This window comes from Triturus cristatus, chromosome 1_2, assembly GCF_964204655.1.
Source record: "Triturus cristatus chromosome 1_2, aTriCri1.1, whole genome shotgun sequence".
Taxonomy (NCBI): Eukaryota; Metazoa; Chordata; class Amphibia; order Caudata; family Salamandridae; genus Triturus; species Triturus cristatus.
The window spans coordinates 294,664,348-294,682,490 of NC_140580.1; the positions used below are offsets into that span (position 1 = coordinate 294,664,348).

General features: G+C 46.0%; 1 long non-coding RNA gene across 1 annotated transcript in view; it reads left to right on the forward strand.

Moving 5' to 3' along the window:
- Nucleotides 1-18,143, forward strand: part of LOC146867200 (uncharacterized) — a 79,447-nt gene that overhangs the window by 11,311 nt on the left and 49,993 nt on the right. The gene's annotated exons all lie outside the window — the stretch shown is intronic.

The window sequence follows — 18,143 nt, forward strand, 5'->3', positions numbered from 1 at the left end:
GTGATGATCCTTCCTGGGTGCTCCGAAGCTTCATGAACAAGAGGCCAGTGTGGTCTGAATGACACAGAATCGTCTTTTCATAGCTCTCTAGAGACAGTCAACATAAGGCAGTGTGAGGCACTATTTGTAAATAATGGCCTCTTGAGGAAGAAACCCTAGCAACCCTTGGTGAATGAAAGCTAATGAATTGGGTTTCTATTGGATAAAGCATATTCTCAGGTAGGGGCTGACTGTTTTCCTTTGTTCCAGGCCATCTCCACCAGAGGAGTTTAGGATTTCTGGGTGTCAGAGGGAGGGGTCTCTGAGGGAGGGCAGAGGGGGAAATGCTAGGCTCCATAATATACTTTTTTCAATGTTACAGGCTGCAGGTGGTGTGTGGTGCTGATGCAGTGGTGGGCCATGCAATATTCTGCTCTGCTTCTTGTAAGAATTCACTGAAGGAATGTAATGAAGGTCTCAAGTGCTGCATTTCCGAATATGGTGGCTTTTCATTTTGTGTAAGCCACAACCGGTTTTGATCGTACTTATGTATATTATGAGAGGTACGAAATGGTGCAAGGAAGAGTATTTACAGAAACCGAGTGTGGTCTTGTCCCATTTCTTCCGTCCTACTGTCTTTGCTTTTGGAAGGATAAAGCAGTTGTTGCTCACCTAGGTTGACATTCAGTTTGGTAACTCACAGAACCCCAAAAATGTTTCCAGTTATCGTCCCTTTTTAGGTCTCGCCTAGCCAGCGCGCCTGCGGTGCTCTAGGAGAGGGCTCTTGGAATCACTTCAGACTTCCAAGAGCCTTCTCTGTGTGGGTGTGCCTCCTCCCACACATCCCATTGGCCTTTGCGTGTGGCTTTCAATAATTGAAAGCACGCAAATGGCCAAAGATGGGTGCATGTCCCGCCTTCCCTCAAAACTTTCACTCCCATGGCCTAGGGGTCTCGGGAGTGAGCAGCGGCGCGCATTGCCTGCTGCATTCCTCCCTGATCGTTACCTTGGCATGTGCGGCAGCGCCTGTTTGTAAGTCATGGTTCCCCGGCGTGAGAGGGCCCCAGTGCATTCCTGGCTGCGGCGGCGCTGGTGGCTGGACACAGCTACTACACACTGAAAAGGATGGCTGTGACAAAGATGTGATACAATCCTATCTCTAAACAGAGAGAAAAGTCCTGTTTCATTCTCTGCACTTCTAATCCGTGGTTTAATTAAGGGATGACGGGGACGGATGCAGAGAGATCCTTCACGCTTTTATTATTCCCCCAGGCGGGCCCTCGCACGTAGAGGTTTGTGCTATGTGAGCCTGAGCAAGCTTTCATATTACACCTCAGACATTACCTGCGGGAGAGCGCAGTGTTATCTTAGAGTGTTCGCCCGCGGATCGAATCCGCCCTTTGAGCAGGAGGCGCTGTGATACAGAGCAGTTTATTGCATTCTGTGCGAGTTCAACATTACTCATTCAGGGAGGACACCTGGTGTTGTGGCCCCGCCCACTGTACAAGGAAGGAATGTGTGCACTTGCCGCTGATACACCACCAGCAGCAAAATATTACCACTCGAACGTGCATCGCGGTAAAGTTTACATTTATCGAGCTGTGCTCCTTTCAGCTTTTTCCCAAATGTAGGAGATTCCATCTGGGGAGCAGGTCGAGTAATGCCCTTATATAGCACTTTTCATACCTCTAGTGAGGCCTAAGACATTTTTCTGGGTGGTCTGTTGCATTACTTCTAAAGCGCTTCGTATCCCTGGTGCGGTGGCGAAGCGCTCCAGAGAAAAGCCTACAGGGTCTGGCCGACACTTTTCTCGTGAAATCACCGCTGCCCCCACATAAGACAAGTTTAGATGGGGGTGTAGGAGTCAGGGTTCTTGTCCTATCATGCATTACTGCCTTTGACTAGGGACTGGTGTAGTGGGTATCCGGAAAAGGGAAACATAACTACACCACACACGGCCTAACTTTAGTCCCAGAAACATAAGTTTATTCTGCACACAAACTGACACACTACGAGAAAAGTATCCCGGTTAACCATTCAGAAACAGATCCCCATACACAAACTGCTGCAGACCCAGTTAGGGCTAAGAAGGGCATGAAACATGTTAACAAAAACAACAATGGGCCATACGTCGCCATTTTGTCTTAAAAATGGCCTCAGGAAGACTATCATAAAACACAACTCTTTATTTCATATTTTCAACGTTAGGGTCTCTCCACAGCATAATATTTTTGTTGTATTCGAGATGGGCATTAATACTAATTCGGTAGCTCACCTCGCAAGATAACTGCAGGGCTTGCAAAAGGTGCACAGATGCCCACCCCAATCACCAATAAAAGAGCCCCACAGCATATCGAAACCCACCCTTTATGAATGAATGCGAGTATCTTGCGGTGAAGAAGCCAATGAGGACGCTTGCCTCCTAGTGAGAGTGAGATCTGGTGTGCTTCCACACAGACTTTCTTGTCAGACAAGGCTACTCACAGGAAGGCAGAGTTCTGAGGGCCTCCACACACTCCCTTCCCCACCCCACTGGATGTTACTACGCCTTGCCTTCTGGCCTATTCCTGCGGTGTTTGACAGATGCAAGTTACAGAAGGCATGCTGCAGATAGTTGGGAGCCCTGAGACCCTCCCCCGTTTGTTCACAGGGACAGTTCCTTCTCCTGCTCCCCAAACTGAGGCCATGCAATTCTAGAGACTCCCGCAACAGCCTTTATGCAGGTCCTTTGGTCAGACTCTGCGCCTGCAATGAGCGCTGAATGCAGCAGTCCAACTAGCAGACACCTTGAAAAAATCCTACGTGTCTCTGTTTAGGAGACCCCTTCACTGGCTCCAAGTCAATGATCATATTTGCATCCAACTGGGGGTCCTGATGGTTTAATGCACTCACCACATGGCTTCAGCCGATCTGTGCAACATTATTCCCCTTTGCGCCCCGGTTCATGAGCACAGGAGCCAAGATCGGATGCTGCGAACATCCCAGGCTGTAAGCTGAACCCCAGAAGTGGGAAGTCTCTTTCTAGGCAGGGACCATCATTACAGAAATGTCTATATCTCATATCAGGCAGTGGGCCATGGGTATCACTAAAAGTTTAAATGCCAGATGTACGACCCTTCCAATTTGCGAGTCGCAAATTGCGTTGTTTTGTGACTCACAATTTGCAACCCGCAAAATAGAATTTACAGCAGTGTTTCAGACCCTGTTTGTGATTCCTAATGGGGTCGCAAATTGCCTACCTCATTAATATTCATGAGGCAGTTGCAATTGGAGACCCCATTGGGAATGGCTAGCACTCACAGTGATGGTGGCCTGCTGGGGTCAGCTGACCACCATGTCTGTGACTGCTTTTTATATAAAGCAGTTTTTTTTTAAATACAGCCCGTTATCCTTAACGGAAAACGGCCTGCATTTAGAAACAAGCATTTGCAATGCAATAGGTCTTGCTTTTACGAGAGTTTGAGCTGCTGGCATTGTAAATGACAATGCCTTTTATTTATGTGTTGATTTTTAAAACATAAATAAAAGGCATTGCCATTTACAAAGCCAGTAGCTTACTTAAACTCTCGCAAATGCGAGACCTATTGCATTGCAAATGATTGTTTGGCTTGAAACTGGGAGGAACTTCAAGGGAGGCACGGCTGTATTTTACTTAACTAGATTGAGGGATGTGCACCTGAGAGTCCCAACAATATGATGTATACAAAACATGGAAGGATAAAGCATTGGGGATTGTTAAGAGAGGCAGTGGGAGAGGGGATGATAGTCTGAAAGGTAAGCCATATTCTTTTTTTTTTTTTTTTTGAAACCGTTTATTACAAAATTAAAAAAATATACAGAGATGGGCCTACAACCTTCAGGCCGGCCGCTAGCAAGCAAGAGGAGCATTGGATACAAACAATAGCGCCCATGCCGCGGCGAAGGGAAATGCACAGGAGTTAGAAGCGGTGGTAGCCACACCATCCGAGCACACAACGGTTTCATTTTAATATAAATAACAACACAAGAACAAATCCACCATGCAACCCACAATCGGAAACAGCAGCATGTGCTCCCCTAGCGGGGGGGACCCTACCAATCCATAGGAGTAGCAAGGGGGGGGGAAAAGGGCAAGACTGGGATTAGGTGGACTCAGTGCCCGGGACCGGGGAGATAGACTGGCTAAGGGGATGGGGCCGGTGACGGATCGGGCAATAACGGCGGGGTACAGATTCCCCCGCGGTAGGCGTTCCAGGGGCCCCATACGTTCACCCATGTCCCAGGCTTACCTCTCGCAACATACACCACTTTTTCCCGAAACATGCACCAATCCATGTTATCCTTCCATGCCGAGACAGTCGGGGACCTCTGGGAACCCCACAGTTGAGCTATGTCGCGTTTGGCCACCATATATCCCAGAGTCACCCACCGCGTCTGTGGTACCGAGTAGTCGGTTGGCTCCCACACATTCAACAGGCATCTCCTCGCTTCGGGCAGCAGCGACACACGCGTAACCACCCGCAGGACCTCATGCACACCACGCCAGAATCGCTCCACCTCCGGGCATTCCCACAAAATATGGAAAAAGGTCCCCAAAGAACCACACCCACGCTTACACAGCCCGTCTACAGCATATCCCATACGCAGTAGCCTTGGCCCCGTGACATAGACCCTATGGAGTACCTTGAGCTGGACGAAGCGAAGGCGGGCCGGTATGGCCACCTCTTTCGGGGAGGCCACCGCCGATACCCAGTCCTCGTCATCCAGCTCCAATCCATCGGCCACCCATGCCTCACGAAGGTTAGTCAGCAGTCCCGAGCGGTCTTTTTTTTTTTTTTTTTTTTTTTTCCAAAAAAACCTTTATTAACAAGTTGCCATAATCATACATCCTCACGCCTACAACCCCACGGGCCGGCTACCGTACATCGTGCCCCCCGCTGTCGATCGTAGACTACACAGCCATTTCTCCGACACCCCTGAGGTTCGGTGGCGAGAGGATGCAACATCTTCCCCTTATCAATGTAGCTCTATGCTCCTCCATCGCACGGCCATGCCAACGCCCCTCATTCACGGTCTCACCCTCTCATTGTGTAGTAGCGGCAGAGGCAATCTGAAGGATACCCACCGAACAAGTCCTTGCAATTCAGGAGGCCACAGCTTCCGCCCTCCATGGCCGATGCGTAGTCTGAGACCCCCCATGCCCCAGGCACCCATGACCTACTGCGAGCTCCAACTGTGAGCATTCACATCCCAGCTTCCTAAGGCATAATCTGTAGTGAGGGGCAAACCGCCAGTGATACCCTCCACGACCAGTGCACTCCAACCGAGCACTCCCGCATCCACATTCTATGCGGTACCACCCACACCGCTAGAGCCACATAATAACTCCGTCGTTCCGCGCGGTCATTGATAAGTTTTTTATAGATCAATGAAATCGTGCTGTCCGGTACATGTCCATCTAGCACTCTATCCTCCAGAGGGGAATACTCCGGGATGGAGGCAACGTCCGGGAATACGGAGCATAGCGCATGATGGATCTGCATATACCGAAAGTACTCCCTGTCCTGCAACTGGAATTCTGTCTGTAGCATCTCGAACGTTTTGAATCCCCCCCTCGTCCAGAGATCACCCACCCTGCTGATGCCTATCATGTCCCACTTTTCAAAGCCCTTCGAGGTCCACAGGGAGCCCAACTGCTCAGATGCGTATAGTGGCGACGCCCGGGTCAAACGACCTTTCCACCCCATCGCCACATTAGCCGCGTGCCACACTCGTACCATGACACGAGTGGGGCCCGTCAGACGTGCGTCAAGCGAGCCGGAGTACAGCGCTCGGTTATAATCGCCACCCGGCAGTAAAATCTTATCCATTTCAAAAGCCGGGTTTAGAGCGGGCCCGTACAGGCCGTGATTAATCGCAGCCAGCTGGGAGGCCCAATAATACCGTTTGATATCCGGGAGGGCGATCCCCCCGTCATACCACGGGAGCGTCAGCTTCGCCAAGCCGATACGCGGTCTACCCTCCCAGAGCAGTCGGCGCTGCAAACTCTCCACCTCGCGAAAGTAGCGCGCCGGGACGACGTCCATTGTGTTCTGCAGAGCGTACAGGAAACGCGGCAGCGACATCATCTTAAACAATGCCGCCCGGCCGAGCGGCGAGAGCGGCAAGCGCCTCCAACGCGCAACATCCTCCTTCAGGCGCTGGAGGGGGGGAAGCAAGTTCTGACTATATCGGGCCTCCGCGTCCAGGGTAATGAAGACACCCAGGTACCGAAATCCCCGCGGGGCGATCCGGATAGGACAGCCCCGCGGAAGGATAGGGTCCTCCCCAGAGAGAACATAGACGCACAATTTAGCCCAGTTGATGATAAGGCCGGAGTTAAGACCAAATGAATGCAATACATCAACCAGCACTATCGGTGATTTACGTGGGGAAGCCAGGTACAGGAGGATATCGTCAGCATATAGAGATACGCGGTCCTCATACTCGGGGGTCCAGCGGAGACCACGAATAGAAGGTTCCCACCGCAGCCACTCCGCCAGGGGCTCCAAAGCGAGCGCGAAAAGGAGCGGCGATAACGGGCAGCCCTGCCGCGTGCCCCTGCCCAGCTCGAACGAGGCCGACACTCTACCGTTGACCACGACCTGCGCCAGCGGGCCAGAGTACAACAATTTTACCCAACTGATGAATCCTGGGCCAAACCCAAACTTCGCGAGCGTCGCCCAAATATAGGGCCATTCAAGCGTGTCAAACGCCATAGTGGCGTCCAAGGACGCCAAAATGGCCGGCTCTCGTATGAACGGGACACGTGCGAGCACCCCATGCAAACGCCGCAGGTTAAGCGCTGTATTGCGATGAGGGATGAAGCCGGACTGATCCTGGTGAATCAAGTCACACACTACGCCGACCAGCCGATTGGCCAACACCTTGGCGAGGATTTTGGGCTCTGCATTCAATAACGAAATAGGCCGATAGGATGTGACCCGGTCCCGTGGCCTCCCCTCCTTATGGATAACCACGATAGTAGCTAGACGCTGGTCTAGCGGGAGGGAACCCGCCGAGTGGGCCGCGAGGAACATAGCACGGAGATGTGGCGCCAGCGTATCCGGTCGCAACTTATACAACTCGATGGGAAGACCATTAAGGCCCATGGCCTTGCCGGAAGCGACCGATCGTATGGCGAGGGCAATATCTTCGGAAGTTGGAGCAGCGTCCAACGACACTCTGTCCTCCTCCGAAAGGGAAGGCAGCGCGATATCCCTGAGCAGGGCGTGGGAATCCTCTTCAGAGCGGGAGGACACCGGGGAATACACCCCACGGAAATAGTCTGCAAAGCAGGCGACAATTTCTTCTGGTTCAGTGACACACACACCATTCTGTTTCTCAATCAATGGGACAACTCGACTCGCTCTCTCCTTTTTGTCCAACCATGCAATCAATTTACCAGCCTGGTCACCCACATCATACAATCTCCCCTGTTGCTCTCTACTGAGGCCCCTGGCCGCCTCCGTAAGCCATATTCTTGGTAGCATTAATGTATAGAACAATAGATAACAGAAAATAAATGGAGGACTCAGATAGTCTGTAACCTATCAGACTGGAAAGCAAGCGGATACAATTGGTTGCCTTAATCGAATTTATGGGTCAAAGCAACTTGCAAGTGTGCACACAAGATTCACAGTGCCCCTCTATTAGTCTTGTTCCCTAAAATGTTATCCCACTGTTGAAATATTTCCAAACCTCTCACAAGGTACATTCATTCTGATCTGCAACAGGGCCCAGCCATCCCATTCCTGAGACAACCATAGAGGTCTCACAGTGCACCTCAACTGTGAATTGCATCGTTTGTGGACTGAAATTTCAGTGTTGAGTCATTTACATGTACTCCATAATGCACTTCTCACCTGACCTGCACCATCATCCTACTGCTGAGGGATCAACAGTGTGCTCACAAATTCTCTCATCTCTGATTTTAAAAATACACTGGTATCCCAATACAGGCAATACAGAGCTCTCACAAAGGAACTCTGTTATGATAAGAAATTTGTGTTTTAGCCTGAGTAGTAAGAGACTCAGGATCATTATAAATTATGCCAAGCAATTTGCGCTCGATTGCGAGTCGCTAATCGCAATGTACTACAGTGTCAGAGACACTGATTCCGATTTCCAATGGGGTCGCAAAATGCGAGGCTCATGAATATTAATGAGCCACTCACAATGTGCGACCCCATTGGGAATGGCTGGCCCTCCCAGGGATGGTGGCCTTCTGGGCTCAGCAGACCTCAATGTCTGGGACTGCTTTTCAATAAAGCAGGTCTTTTTCTTTTTTAAAGTAGGGATGCATTAAAAAAAAAATGTAATGAAACGTTTTAGTTTCATTTTTTAAGGCCAGGTAGTGGTCCCTGGGACCACTGCCTGCCCTTAAAAATATTTCTGAGATAATTAATAACATGGACGATCCACTTCAGATTCTGAAGGGAAAGTGGAACATTGAAGGCCTAGAACTGGATGACGAGGACTGGCAGGAAGCGGTCTTCTCCCCAAGGGTGGTGGCAATCCAGGCCAGGCTGAGATTAGTGCAGCTTCAAATACTGCATAGGACCTATGTGACGGGACCCGGATTGGTTCGTATGGAAGGGCAGAAAGCGGAGAGTGTAGACGGGGGTGTGGAGAATTAGGAACATTCATCCACATACTGTGGAACTGTCAACGGATAGAAGCGTATTGGAGAGACATCCACCACACAATGCGGGCAGTACTAGGGGTTGACATGCAGCCAGAGGCACGGAGATGCATACTAAACGTCTGGAAGTCTACAGACCTCAACACGTACACTAAGCAGTGGGCAACATTGGCGTTTATGGTTGTAAAAAGGAACATCGCACAGCTGTGGGGCGCCCACCACTATTGGGGAGGTGGAAGGAAGATCTAGACTGGTGCACGTATAGGGAAAAGTCAGTTTTTATGGCTAGGGGATGCCCCGGGAAGTGGAGCAAGGTATGGGGAGCCTGGAACCAATACAGAGGTGATATTTGTCCCCCACCTTGTCAGAAAGTTGATGAAGAGACTCTTGATACCCCTTAACCGTATCGATATGATAATTGTAACATATTTTGAAATGTATAAGATATTACCGAGGAATGCTGAAGTCGCCTGCTTGTACTTAATTGATGTGATTCAGTCGAAATTGTGTGATAAAAAGAAATATAAAAAAAATATATATTTCTGAACCAGTCACAAAGGGGACTATTTGCGAGTGCATTACCACCCTCTTGAAGAGGGTGGTAATTTGCAAGTGTTGGTACATGGCTTTGCGGTGGCTATTAGGAAGAGAACGCCCCTTCCAAATAGCGAGTCGCTAAACACTAATTTGCAAGTCTCATTTTATTTGTGACTCCCAAAATAGTGTTTGTACATTGGCCACAGGTTTTTAGCACACGCAAACAGGTCGCAAACCTGTTTGCGCATGCTAAATACCATCGTACATCTGGCCCTCAGAGCCCACTAATAATACATTTGGCTGAAGGAATTACAGTGAGTACTTAAAGCAAGGGATTTCTTGTTACATAATTTAGGGGTGACCAACGGCATTGGAGAGGTGTGCTTAAACTACAGGATCAAAATTTCACATACCAGAGGAACCAAATCCGCTTTAAACACTTTTGAGGCTATTAATAAAGTGAGTACAGTTGAGTTTAGTTTAGTAATAACCCCAAAGTGCCCTTCATTTTTTTGACCAAATAACTATTTCATTGGTTAAGCCAAACTTTTACAAACCACTGTATAAGGGTTTACAAACGAAGACCTTATAACCAATCCAATCTGAGTTCCGTGACTATTGTCTGAAAGATTTCTTAAAATTAGTAGTAAAATATTGGTCAGTTGAGCACATGCCAGAAATGATCTGCAACCTGCAGATTACAGAATACATACTCAGTCAAATAGCTCAAGAGAATGATTGTCTGCTGCAACAATCAGTTTGTAAACCGCAGGCCATATGGTCCAAATGCCAGAAAGACAGCTTGCCAGGTTAATGCATCTAATGCACAGATTTGTGTCTATCCTCAAAGTAACTTTTAATTTTTGCTTGGTATTTCATATAGTGTAAACCTATCTCAAAGGTTCCATTGAGAACTTTGCAGAGAAAATTTGTATAGCAGAAACCGCATGCCAGGCACAAGGTGGCAATTGTAGCACAGTATTCGGTGTACGTAGTTTGATAGCAACAGACATCAATGATTAAGCGACATTTAATTCTGATGTACTAAACAGAATCCTGTAGAGCTGGATTTTACACTTCAACTTTATTTATAATACATATATTTACAATTTTAGCCACAGTGAGATATAGTATCTTTTCCAGTTGCCCAGTGTTTTCTCACGTGCCAAAATATGGGTTGAAAACCAGTTTAAAGCTGAATATGAACACAAATAAGGCTAGTAAAGACAAAAGCCTTTTTCTCTATTTAAGGCGTAAATTGCAGGAGCCACTGCCTAAATACATGTCAATTGTTCTGCTGTTCCATTATTTATCACTAAAATAAAAAAACATTCTAACTTTTGGCAATATCGGTTTTTGAGAAAATAAAAGTAACATTCATACACATTTGACAAATATAGGTGTCACAAGTCTTTTTTCTGTTTTTTTATCTTTAATTTTGATGCGGCTGCAAAAGGAATAAATTACATACATATCATATTTCAGCTTTTCAAAAAGAAAAGGGCAACACAAAAACACTAATACAAATCCCTTCTAAAATTCATTACCAGCCCTCAAATTCATTTTATCCTCTTTTATAAAACAGAATAATTACTTCGCTCAAACATCCCCTCCAGGCTTCTATTAAAAGTCAATTAATCAAGAAGATTCTATAGTTCATTAAAAGGAGTAATTATTTATAAAGTGCATGTGTGATTATTTTTTTGACATTAAAGTGCTTCTCAATACTATAAGAGCTATTATTTATAAAGTGTTACCACAAATATCTCTTGATGTTAAAAGGCTTCTCCAAATGTATGTATATATCATTGGTTATCTCTTTTTTTATTAATACTCCACTCTAGTTTTTCCGGATTTTATTTAATTTCACTATAGAGCCTACTTTTTTGCATACATAGTTTCCCAAGTAAAGACTCTTTGCATTTTAACGAGCCACTGAGAGACGACTGTCGGAATCATCTTTGATTTCCAATTTGCTAGAATTAACAATCTTGCCACTAAGGTAGCAATAAAGATAAATTGGTGCTGCCCAATAGTTAACTCTTCTACTGTTTCTGCTCTGCCAAAAAGAGGAACTGAAGCTTCTGGAAGGAAAATCTTCTCCAGCAATCAACCAAAGCAAAGTTGTGCATTAAGTCTTGTAAAAGCTTTTTCGACTTGGGTTTTCTCTGCGGTTTAGAGACCAGTGAAGAATCAATAGTTGGATCAATCAGTATATTAAAATCACCGCCTATCAGTAAAAACCCAGATGTGCTGTTGCAAAATCATATAGAGAATGCAAGGATTCCGGTGAGTCCTCAATGGTTCCGTAGTAACTCACTTTATTAATTAACTGTTCTGAAATCTTCATCTGCACCCATCACCACCTAGCACTATGGTCGTTATGAACCATTGTAATTTCATACTGTAAATTCTTAGCTACTAACAGTGCTACAACTAGATGAAACATAAAACTTGTGTTGGATGAAACCCGGAGTTTTCCCAATTGAAGACCCTTCCTTATAGTGTGTCTCCTGTTTTAAATTATATTTGCTTGTAGTGATTTGAACCAGGACAACATAGATCAACGCTTCGCTGTTATTAAACCTTTTTACCTTACACAATACTATCTTCAGGGACTTATACAACATATCTCAAATTGAATGGATACTTTGTGTATTTTCCAAAACCATATTTTTGCACTCTAATATTGCTGCCACATTTGTTCCCCCCTTAGTGCTCCTACCCCTCCCTCTTCCCCCTGTGACCCCCTTCCCTCCTTCATTCCTCCCTTGAACCCCATTTATCTCTGGAATGCTCCACGTGTGCTGGAGGATGTTCTTTCCGCATCTTGGCGGCCAAACTCTGGAACTTGCTCCTGCTGCACATTTGCAGTATGGACAACTACTTGGCCTTCCGTAAGGCCAATAAAACTCACCTTTTCCCTCTGACCTAGGATCTGCCTCCCTCTGCAGCCTACCATCTTTTCTTTTGCCGGTGAGCGCTGGGACGCCCCTTTGCTGGGGCAGCTATGCGCTATATAAAATCACGTAACATAACATTACGTCTATTGTTCCGCGGGTGGTTCTCTTCTCCCGCCCCCAATGTGTCCCTCATGGGCTAGCCTCCTTCTCCCCCACCCTGTGCCCGGGCACGATGGCTAGGCGCCCCTTTTTCATTAAAGGGGTGCGCTGGATTGGCACCCGATGAACCATCTAAAAGGGGGGAGATTGCCACCGCTTGGTCGAAAGTTCCAGAGGAATCCATATTCTCATAAAGTGCTCGCTTCTCATTTTGCGTGTTCCTGCCAATGCTGTGCTTTTAGGAGTTTACTAGCTTCTTCTACTGAGTTCAGAATTCGAAATTTACCATCCAACAGTACTCTTAATTTTTATTCCTGAACAAACATAGCTTGAATGCCTTGTTTCTTTAGTGGATCATTCATGGATCTGAATTTAAGCCTTTGGCGGACTGCTGCAATGGACATATTGGAAAAAATGTTTAAATGGCTTTTTTCTACGGTCTGGAAACCCTTTCATTTTATAGCTTCTGATCGAATTCTTTCCTTTGTTCGAAAGTTGCCAAAAGGCACCAGGAATGCCCAAGGGTACCTTGAATTAGCTGGTTTTGCAAAAGGGACCTTGTGTGCACGCATAATTGAGTAATCGTCATCAGATCCTTGTTCATTAGGAAGTTTGTATTTTTGGATTGTTTTAGCAATAAACTTTATAGGGTCTTGACACAATTCTTGACCTTCAGGAATCCCAATAAATCTGAGATTAGAGCGTCTAGCCCTATTTTCCATTTCATTGACTTTCATCTGCAAGTCTGCTATATCTTGAGTTAATTTAGCAGACTCAAGATTGAGATTCATTTGATTATCCTCAAAGTCTGATATCCATAGTTCAGCCTGCGTCAGTCTGGAGTTCATCTGGGAGAGACTGGCTTTTATGTTGCTAAGTTGATTGTACTTCCAGATTAGTCTTATCATGTGCATTCCTCATATCACTAAGTTCATCCAGGATCTGCTGGAGAAGGGGCCCGCCTGAGAATTTGTCTTGGATCTTAAATCTTCTCCTGGAGTCGTAGTTTCCGAAGTTTCTCAGAGCACTGTTGACCTTGTGGGTTGCATCAAGGAGGCTTCTTTGCTTAATGGAGGTGTTTGATGTGTTGAGTTAGTAGAGCTTTGTGGTGATAGTTGGATTTCTTCCTGTTGGGGTCTGCCCCCTGCTATTTGTATCATTGGGGTCACTTTATTACCTCCTGAACCCCGTCTACTAAAGAGGGGATATTTTGACCTCCCATCAGTGCCTAAGGATTACTTCTCTTGATCTAATATTCCAAGGCTGGAATCTTGATTCAGATAAGATCTCCCCTCCTCTAGTGTGGTCTCTGACTCTGCCGACTCTTTGTTAGTGATACATAAAGGCTTCTCGTCTTGTTCCTGCATATTGGTACTAGGGCAGAGCCCAGGCTCAGAAGAGACTCCTATCCCATAGGAGTTGAAAACTTTTAACAATCTGTAGGCCCCCTTAAGGTCAGGGCTACTTTTGGCTCCTTCTTGGTTAGTGTCGAGCAATAGATTCTTCGTGCTGCCTTCTGTAGTTACATTAGGTCTGGCCTGTGTCATTTTTGCACCCCTGTTTTTAACAGGAGTGCATCCCTTGGCAGTTAATTCCCTGCCCCCTAGCCGCTTCATCGGCCCCAAGATGCCTAGAGGTGACGTGGCTCTTAGCGTTTTCTGATCGCTTCAGAGTGAGGGAGCGGGGAGGAAAAGCCCTGACCTGTATGTCTCTTGAAGGGGCTAGCGAGAACTTGTTACATACACACGAGCACGCGAGGTGGATCTCTCACGTGGTTGTGTGTGTTAACCAAATGTTTACACATGAAGCTGGTAAGTAGACACGCGCCTGTTTTCAGGTGTGTCTCTGTTTCCCCTTGAGTTTACATGTTGTTGGGGGCTCGCGGGTTGTATTCCTTTGAATAGTGCATGCTGGTAAATTTTGAGGGGTTCGTTATGGCATTAGGGCATTCAACTGTGTACCTGTGACTTTGCATGATCCTGTTTTACGATGATCCTGTGAATAAAGAAGAAAACCTCCCTTTCTGTTTCCTGTATTACCTGGAATCCGGATCTGTATTTACTTCATTCTTAACAGAACTAGTACTAGTCTTTGGGTGTCTGCCCCTGCCTCTATCTGTCTCTGCCTCTAGCTGTCTCTACCTCTATCTGTTTCTGTCTCTATCTGTCAGTCTGTCCCTGTCTCTGTCTCTATCTCTTTCTGTGTCTGTCTGTTTCTGTCTCTCCCTACTGCCCTCTGTCACCTCACCCGACTCTCACACCCTGCTGTCCTCTGTCATTCTTTGTCACCTCACCCCCGCTTGTGTGGCAGCTGAGGCAGCTTCCCTTCCCGGGCACACACACAGCCCCACCCGAGTACTTCACAGGTCTTTAAGAGACCATTAGCATGATAACGAGGCTTTGTTGTATTTCACCTCTTCCTAGCGCCCCTGCAGCTCCACTCGGACTATCACTTGAATCGCCCGGCTCCCACAGAGCAGAGTCTGTGTTTGCTGACATTGTAAATAAAATTAAAAAACACCGGTACAATGTCTGCAAGGTCCGCGGGCTGCCAAGAAAGGCTTGGCGGGCCGCTGGCGGACCGCGGGCCGTACTATGAGTACCCGTGATCTAGGTATAGCGGAAGTGGTGGTAGCCCGTTTATCTGAATGGTCAAGACTGATGATCTTTCCTCTTTTGTTCACAGGTCTCCCTCCCCGCTGTCCTCATCCTTCCCTCCTCCCGCTAGACCATCCTAAAGTCTGGGTGTAATTATATCCAGACTTGGGGCTGTCGAGAGGTGGACCCCTAAGAGCATCGGTTCGATCCTGAGGATACGTTCAGGCCTGGGACACAAAGTGCCATGTTGCACACACACATTCCCTTGGGACATGTGTGTGCGCGACATGTGATCACATGCAAATTTCAAGGATGCATCAGGGTGGCCTTTTGGCCCCCTTGCACCCTTGAAATTACATGCGCAATTTACGAGTACCTATTTGGTACTCGCAAATTGTGCATGCAATCCCCATTCATTCCTATGGGCCTCTAGGCCCATAGAAATGAATGGGAAGCCATTCCTTAATTCCTTAATCGCAATTTGCAATTAAGGAATATGTAGGAATCGTTAATATTTTAGCTAAACCTACATGCCTAGGCAATTGCGATAACATAATTGTGATTCCTGAATAATCGCAATTATGGAATCGCAATTGCCTACAATGATGCATGTGGCCCTTTGTGCGCACATTAAAACACACATTACAACACAACTAAAATGTATCGAAAGTATGACATTCCATCTTTAATGATTTAGATTATAGAATTCCCTGACAAAGAGCTTCTACGACCTATATGCACTGGGAATTTTTATGCTTTGAAGACATACATTTGTGATCACCAGTTGTCATGAAAAACACAGGACACTGGACAATAAAATAAACAGATGGAAATATGTAACTGTTGATAAATCTTAAAGATGGAATCACATACGTTGAATGAATTTTAGTTTATTCTGCTAAATCAGTTCTAGCCTGCGGGCAGTTCTTTCACAGCCTTGAGACTGGTTAGTAGATCTCTGCAACCAGTAGTTTGAAAGGTTAAAGCAATGTTCATTGAACAGAGAGAACCCCAGGACAACACGTTCAATACAGATTAAGTTTAATACATTAGTTTAAATATTTGAGTGCATTCTGCCAGCTTGGCATCGATTGTAGTTGACTGTTTCTGTCCTTCAAACCCGTTTTGCACCCACCCAAAAGCTCTTTTGAGTACATAGCCTATTTGACTGAGAATAGAGCAAGCACTCTTGCGTATACTTCAGACGAGGTGATTGAAATTTACTCACTCATACAGGAAACTAACAACAATGCACTTTGGTGGGAACAGTGGTGCATCAGATTAAACATCTTAAGTATTTGTTGAGTTGGGAAGAGAAGTAAACCAGCAATTTCATATCATTACCTTCATTCAAAACCATATGGCAAAAAGAATACCTTGTGGCTTGTGCATGTCTTTGAAGCCTACTGGACAACTCTCAGTTAGGATTCCGAAAGAACTACAGCACCGAAACAGCACTCATTGCAACCATCAATGACATTACGATGATTCTGGACTAAGGAGAAATAGCAGCCCTCATTCTGCTCGACCTCTCCGCGACATTCAACACAGTCTTCCACAACACACTACTCAGAAGTCTCCACAAGATCAACATCCAAGAGCCTGCACTCAACTGGATCTGCTTATGTCTCACAGGAACAACCCAAAGAGTCATACTGCCACTGTTAGAAATTGGGTTGTTGGTTGCCTGGGGTTTGAGCCCTTGTCAAGCAACAGCCACATTCCCTTGCATGGTGAACCACAAAAAGTCACTAAATTGTACTTAACTCTGGGTAGTTTGTCATGAAAAGTAGTCACGCTTAACTCAGAGGTGATGTGTAAAACATTTATGCAGCACACAAACAGTAATAAAGTGACAACACAAGAAAATTCCCAAACCAATTTCGAAAAATAAAGTAAAGTTTAATAAATTATTTGACACCAAAATGACAAAAGTCGAATCAGCAGAACCAGAGTTCTTATTTTTATAGAGTTACTGAAAATAGCAACAAAAACGTCGCAAATCGCCAACTCTGGATTTCTAGTCGTACTGGACCGGGTCAAAGTCACACTATCTGGCCAACAGGGATGGAGGGCAGGTCGGATACAGTCACCAGCTTAGGAACGCTGAAGTTTACCTTCTCAAAGTCCATGCCAAGAGTCATCTTCATGTTGGAGGGGGCCGTAAGAAGCAGGGAAAGCATTGAGGGAGGCTGCCGGCGTAGCACTGACAGCAGGCTAGGCATCACGGATGGGCATTCTGGAACTTTGCTTTGGTGGTCACCATGAGCGACGGATGCTGCAGTGTGAAGAGTCAGGCTAACAGAGCTTTGTGCTGATTTGCGGAGTGTGAGGGGCGAGGTCTCAGTGCAAACAGGCCCGTTTGCAGCCGCAAAGAACCAAAAAGCTTGATTTCAGCTCTCTGAGCCACACCCAGGACTTGAGGGGCACCATTTGATAAGGGACTCACTCCAGCTGCATCCAGGTGCTGGTGCGGGATCTTGGTGAGCCTTTTATACCCCTGAGTCTCAGATCAGGAGGCCAACAGACTAGCCCTTAGCTCAATCTGTAAGCCCAGGGTTCAAGATGAAGTTGCAAGTGACCCAAGACAGGCTACTGGCACAAAAGGGCTAAGGGCAAGAAAATGCCAGCTTTCTAAAAGGGCCATTTTCAAAATTGTAATAAAAAACCTGACTTTATCATTAAATAGGTCTTTTCACCGCCATTCCAAAGGTACCAAACATGACTTAGCTACTAGCTCCCAAATTGGAACCACTTAAAGCACATTCTCCTTTCTCTCAAAATATGCAGTTGAAAAGTATTACATCTAACCAACTGATTTTGTTAATATACAATAAAAGTACAAAGAGATTTTGCAATCGAATCAGAATCAGTTTTGTCTAGTTCTATTGAGAGGGTGAATACAATTAATAGAGAAATAGCTTGACAGAGCAAACACCACCAGAATGTCTTTTTTGTCCAAAATGTCTACAATAAAAGAGGGCACTATTACAAATCGACTTTTGTTTGCATATCAACACCCTAACATCAAGGACATTCTCACGTTGAAATTGAACATACCTTCCCAAAAACATTCTGGCACCAAGGAATGCAATAATTGCTTACATTGTAATATTATGATCACTTGTAATATCTTCACTCACCCTCACAAGGGTTGTAAACTTCCTTTACAGTATTCAGGAGATAACAGCAAAATTGTTATTTACTGTTTGCAGTGCCCATGTGTACTACTATATGTGAGCATTACAGAAAGAAAAATCAGGACCAGGATAATGGAACATAAAAGTAACATTTGAAACTGATATG